This window comes from Trichechus manatus, unplaced genomic scaffold, assembly GCF_000243295.1.
Source record: "Trichechus manatus latirostris isolate Lorelei unplaced genomic scaffold, TriManLat1.0 scaffold00242, whole genome shotgun sequence".
Classification (NCBI taxonomy): Eukaryota; Metazoa; Chordata; class Mammalia; order Sirenia; family Trichechidae; genus Trichechus; species Trichechus manatus.
In genome coordinates, this window is record NW_004444178.1 from 1,405,203 (window position 1) to 1,411,395 (window position 6,193).

Below are 6,193 nucleotides of genomic sequence, written 5' to 3' on the forward strand. Positions count from 1 at the left end.
AGAACACCAAAGACACAAGGAAAGTATTAGCCCAAGAGACAGAAAGGGTCACATAAACCACAGACTTCATCAGCCTGAGACCGGAAGAACTAGATGGTGCCCGGCTACCACCAATGACCACCCTGACAGGGAAGACAACAGAGTCCCGGATGGAGCAGGAGAGAGGTGGGGTGCAGAACTCAAATACTAGTAAGAAGACCAAACTTAATGGTCTGACTAAAACTGGAGGAACCCTAAAAAGCATGGCCCCTGGATTCTTTATCAGCCCAGAACTAAAACAATTTCCAAGTCCAACTCTTCAGCCTGGGATTGGACTGGACTGTGGGACATAAAATGATACTCGTGAGGAGTGTGCCTCTTAGCTCAAGTAGATACGAGAGACTAAACTGGCAGCTTCTGTCCGGAGGTGAGATGGGAAGGCAGAGAAGGTTAGGAGCTGTTTGAATGGACATGGGGAATCAGGGGTAGAAAGGAGGAGTGTGCTGTCACAGTGTGGGGAGAGCAATTAGAATCACATAACAAGGTATAAATTTTTGTATGGGAAAAAATAAAGTAGCAACCAAATAAAAGAAAAGCATGTAACAGCTAGCTTCAAATACGTTTTAAATAGATAGGAAAATACATCTTTCTAGAAATGCATGTAGATTACCTAAATAAGTGGAGGAAAAAAATACCATGTTACTGAATGTGAACAAATTATTTGTAAAAACTTCAATTCTTCCCAAAATAACACCCCAGTGGGGTTAGGATTAACAATGAAATTATAGTGAAGTTCAACTGGAAAAATTGATAGACACAGCCAAGTAAAATTTAAAAGGAGTAATGAGAGAGGATTTGCATTATCACTGTTTAAATAATGAAAAAACTGCATAATTTTAATAGTGCAGTAGCATGCAAGCATACAAACAAATGGACAAGCTATAACCTAGAAATAGAAATTTTTTTCCATATAGCATTTAATATATGATAAATAAATTACCAAGTCAATAAAGAAAATGTGTTATTTAAGTAACTGTTAATGAGTAAATGAAGAGGTGTTGGGAAAATAATCAATTGAGGTCTTCGACTTGTTTGTTGTTGTTGTTAGGTTCTGTCAAGTCCATTCTGACTCATAGCTAGCTTGTAATCTTTACGGGAGCAGATTGCCAACTCTTTTCTCCCACGTTGCTGCTGGGTAGGTTTGAACCACCAATCTTTTGGTTAGCAACTGTGATGGTTAAGTTTATGTGTCAACTTGTCTAGGCCATGATTCTCAGTGGTTTTGCAGATAATATGTAATCTTCCTCCATTTTGTGATCTGATGTGAACAACCAATCACTTGAAAGACCAATCAGTTGAAAACCAGTTTCCTCGGTGTATAACCTGCATTGAATATATACGGATGTTCTGGCAAAGCACTCCCTGGATCTTGCATCTGACTTGCCATCCTCTGGGTTCTCTAGAGGTATAAAACCAACGAAGCGTATATTTATATAAATCTATATACAGAGAGATTTATTTCAAGGAAATGCTTCACGCAGCTGTGGGGGCTGGCAAGTCCCAAATCCGTGGGTCAGGCATTGGTGAAGATTCGTAGGCACTCTTCAGAGTGGGCATCCACATGGCACTGGAGGCCTGCCCAGCCTTACAGATCACTGTGGAGAATGGCTTCAGTGGTGTGCGCAGCCAGGAGAAGTAGCTGGGGGATAGTGGAGAAGTATTTCACCTGCAGTGCTGACCTGGAGCTAGATAAGATGGAGGACTTCCTCAGGGAGCTTATGACCAATGAGCCTGATACAGTTGTGGAGGATTGGAGATTACCCCAGGTGAGCCAGCAGCTGCAGACCATGCTCCACCACTTCCAGAGGGATGATGGGGTTACTGTGAAGGAGATGGCCTCTCACATCACCCAAAGAAAGTGCAAGGTCACAGCCACTGCACTTACGACAGCCAGAAAGACTAATGAAGATGAGGATGATGCAGACAGTGCAGAGGAGATGGAGGTCAGAGGATAATGAGTTGGATGCAGGCTCCTGAGAGAGCTTTGCCAAAACATCCATATATATTGGTTGCAGGCCATACCCCCAAGGAAACTGACTGGCTTTCAAGTGATTGGCTGCTCACATCAGATCACAAAAGGGAGAATGATTACATAATATCTGCCAAACCACTGAGAATCATGGCCTAACCAAGTTGACACATAACCTTAACCATCACAGCAGCAGAGCACTAAACTGTTGCACCACCAGAGCTCCCATTCAACTCAATAGTATAACAGAATAAATTCCAGATAGATTAAAGGGCTGAACAATTTTTTTAAATCATAAAAGTACAAGAAGAAAGTACAACTCAATATGTTATCTGTTCCTTGTATAAAAGATAGGTTTCTAAGAATAAAAATAAATAAATCACAAAAATTTCCTATGTTAAAAAAAAGTAAAATAAACCACAGAATGAGAAATCAATAAGTCTCTAAATAGGATGTGTCCATTCAAATTAATTTAAAAAAATTAAGATCAAAATAGAAAAGTAGATCAAGCATTGATCAGTTTATGAAAGGATAAATACAAAGGGCAAATAAATGTATACTAAACCTTACTACTAATAAAATAAACTGAAGTCAAACAGTTAAAAACCAATGTTCATCTACCAAATTAGCAAATATTTTTAAAATTTTAATATTGAATACCGGTGATGTTTCTCTAAGACAGTACCTCTTATACTCTGCTGGGGAAGGGGGAGTGGAGCAGTATTTTTCTCTAACCTTTCTTGTAAGTATTTTTATATCAAAGGTCATGTAAACTTATATTCTTGAAGAACTCGTTTCATTTTTGGGCTGCTCCTCAAAGGAAAAAAAATAATAAATGCATATAAAGAAATTAATGTTCTTCAGAGTATTATTCATAATAGCAAATAATTGTAAATTTCTTAAACTCCCACAATACACAAAGAATTCTGATATACATTTATCACAGAGTATGAGCTAACAACTATCAATAGAATTTACTAGAAATGTTTATTACATAGAAAATGTCTGATTTATTTTGATTTAAAATATTTTACATATGTCTATAAGTAAATTTTCACACACACAGATAATCAGAGAGACCAGATAGATTTGAACGAAACTGAAATTATTTCCAGCAGGCATCTCTGTTGTAGAATTATAGAGTATTAAAGTTGATTTTTTCTTTTTATACATTTTTATATATATATAACAATATAACACCACACTCATGTTGAGAACAAATAGGTCAAAGACAAGTAGAAGAAGCATGGCACATAGACAAACCAGACTAATTTAAAAAGCTAGCAGAAGGGCAGAACAGATTATATTAGCATTTTCAAAGTATCACTTTAACAGCTATGTATAGGCTAAATTTCAAAATTGAAAGGAAGTTAGTAGACAAAAAGTCAACTACCTTTTTATTCTCAGCTTCTAAACCGAGAACTGAAGGAATATTTCTATTATGAGATTGACAGGGAGAATTATTTGAAGAACATTTTCTCTTGAGTTATTTTACTTTTCTTTGTTTCACTTGACTCAAGCGAGGCATGATGGGGTTCCAGAGTTCTCTGCCCTCTTTCTGTCCCTCACTATCCCCTCATCTAGTGGGAAGGGAATGTTTCAATAGTATGCTGGAGCTGGCTTGTACTTGCAAGAGCCAAGTGTGTGCATCTCTTCCCAACTCCCATTCAGAGAGGTCAAGCTGGTAGTATGAAATCAACAATGGTGGGTTTATTTACAACACTGACAGTGGCTACAAATCATGGCACTTTCCTCCCTCTTGTGCCCCTCATCCCCAAAGAGCAGGTTGTTAAACATTTGTCAGCATAACCTGGTTTCAGTATGTCAAAGTAATACAGTTTAAAAAAAAATTTCTTTTCTCCTAAACGTTATTAAGACTGTGAAGATCCAAAGCAACTGGGATTTGCAGGCATGAATTCATTAGACAGCTGTATAAAACAGGATTTTCTTGGAGAAACCTAGGGTTGCCATCAGATTAAAGTCTGGTTAGAGAGAGGCAGAAAAGAAAGGATAATGGGAGATAAAGAGGGTGATTTCAGGGTACCTCTGTTGTCTAATTCTGAAATTTTATTGTTAATCTTTTGGATTTCTATTTGCTGTCTCCCTATGTATTCTAGCTGTCTGTTAAATTTGTCATTCTGATCTTGTATAGCTTTCCTGAATTCCTGTATTGCTTTATCTGTATTTTCCTCGGCTTGCTCTGAGTTTTGCCTGACCTCATTCCTGATTTCTGGAAGAGTTCTGCATATTAATCTTTTAAATTCTACCTCCAGTATTCTAAGACCTTCTCTTCCTCTAGAAGGTTTCCTGGTTCTCTGTTTTGGTCGCTGGCTGGAGCCATCTTGATCTGCTTCTTTATGTGATTTGATATCGACTGTTGTCTCTGAGCCATCAATAAGTTATTATACTTATTTATTGTATGTTTCCTTACTGTGTCCTAGCTTTTTGTTTTGTTTTGATATGCCCAAATAGGCTGGGCATGTGAGCTTCCTTGGCTATTGGTGTCTTTGACGCTGTCATGTCCTGTCATCAGGTGGTTAGGGCCACTACTAGGTGTGTGAGATCAGGAGTCCATTTACTTTTCTTGTGTGGATTCAGCTCAGGTGTCCAGGTTGCTGGTCACTGAGTATGTGGTGCAGGCTCTCACCTACAGTCCTAGATGGGCAGGGCTACACAGGGGTGATTGGAGCAGGCAAAGGTTTCTGGCTGCAGTAGTGGGCTATATGCTGAGCAAAGAAGGGGGTTAATGGCTGCCCCTGAGTGCCTAGGTAGAAGGTGTGTCCCTGTCCCCTAGACCACATAGGTGGGTGGATTTTGCACCCAGACTTTGGGCACCCAATGCTGTTGGCTGTAAGGAATGGGAGGCACCACTTATTCTCAGACCCCTGTCACAGGTGGCTAGTCCTGAATACCCAGCTTAGGTGAGTTGGTTGTTTTTGGTTTTTTGTTTGTTTTTTCCTCTAAAGCCACAATACTGGTTTGGGTGTGATAGCTCCTATTTCCAGCTAAGGGGGCATGGCAACTGTTGAATACTGTCAGATTGCTATCGCGGAGCAGAGCAGGGAGGGGGGTGGGTGAGGGGAAAAAAGGCACTTCTGCAATACAAAAGTCCCAGAGGGGGAGGGGTTATTTTGATCCCGCGCAGTAGGTTGGATTATTGCACTTAACTTTTGCAGATCCAGCGCCACTTCCCCCTGGTTCCAGAGGTTTGTGCAGACTCTCCAACATCCAATCTCTTCCGACATGGTAAAACACGTCCCAAATCCTATTGCTTGCCTCAGCCTGCGTGGGCCACCTGATCCAGCCTGCAGGGTGCCGGCCAGCTCAAGTCTGGCACTTCTTCACTGCTTCTGAACTGTCTCTCCCCACTGAGCGGCTCAGTCTGCCTCCTCAACTTTGTCTTTGATGTTTAGGGGTCTTAGATTGTCAGATATAATCGATTCACTTGCTTTTTTGGATCTTTGTTTTAAGAGGGACCACAGGAAGCATCTGACTATTCTGCCATCTTAGCCCCACCTCCTCAAGATACCTCTGTAAGGAGATTCAGCATTGGTTCAAAAGCAACTGGAGAAGAGGAGTAAATAAGTGATTGTACCAGTCTCTGAAATCAACAACGTGGAGGGATTCTTTGTCTTACTCAGAACTCCATCATTCTCTATAACTGGAACAGCCCTGGTGTGATCTCAGGATTTTTATCATACTTCACAGAACATAGCAAGTTGCAATACACTTAATAAGCATACAATAAATGACTGTCAAACAGAGATGAACAAAACTAAATTTCTCCTTTCTTCATTGCAGTATCTGATCAGCCTGTATTGACAGATAGCTATGTAAAGAATTACCAAAAAAAAAAAAAAAAAAGCCATTGCCATTGAGTCGATTCCAACTTATAGCAACCCTATAGGACAGAGTAGAACTGCTCAACAGAGTTTCTAAGGAGCACCTGGTGGATTTGAACTGCCTACCTTTTGATTAGCAGCCACAGCTCTTAATCACTACGCCACCAGGGTTTCTAGTATGTTAAGAATTAGAGGGAACAAATCCTGCCTGAAAAGAATTCTAACTGGCAAATCAATTTAAACAATGCTCTTTCTAAAATGTAAATGTCTCACTCATGTACCCCATTAAAACCATCCGGTGATTGTCCATTGTTCATTACATAAGTTTCAAAATTCTTAGCAA

General features: G+C 39.9%; 1 pseudogene; it reads left to right on the forward strand.

Moving 5' to 3' along the window:
* Positions 1-1,507: 1,507 nt before the first annotated feature.
* Positions 1,508-2,042, forward strand: LOC101358197 (pre-rRNA-processing protein TSR2 homolog pseudogene; annotated as a pseudogene).
* The last annotated feature ends 4,151 nt before the right edge of the window (positions 2,043-6,193 follow it).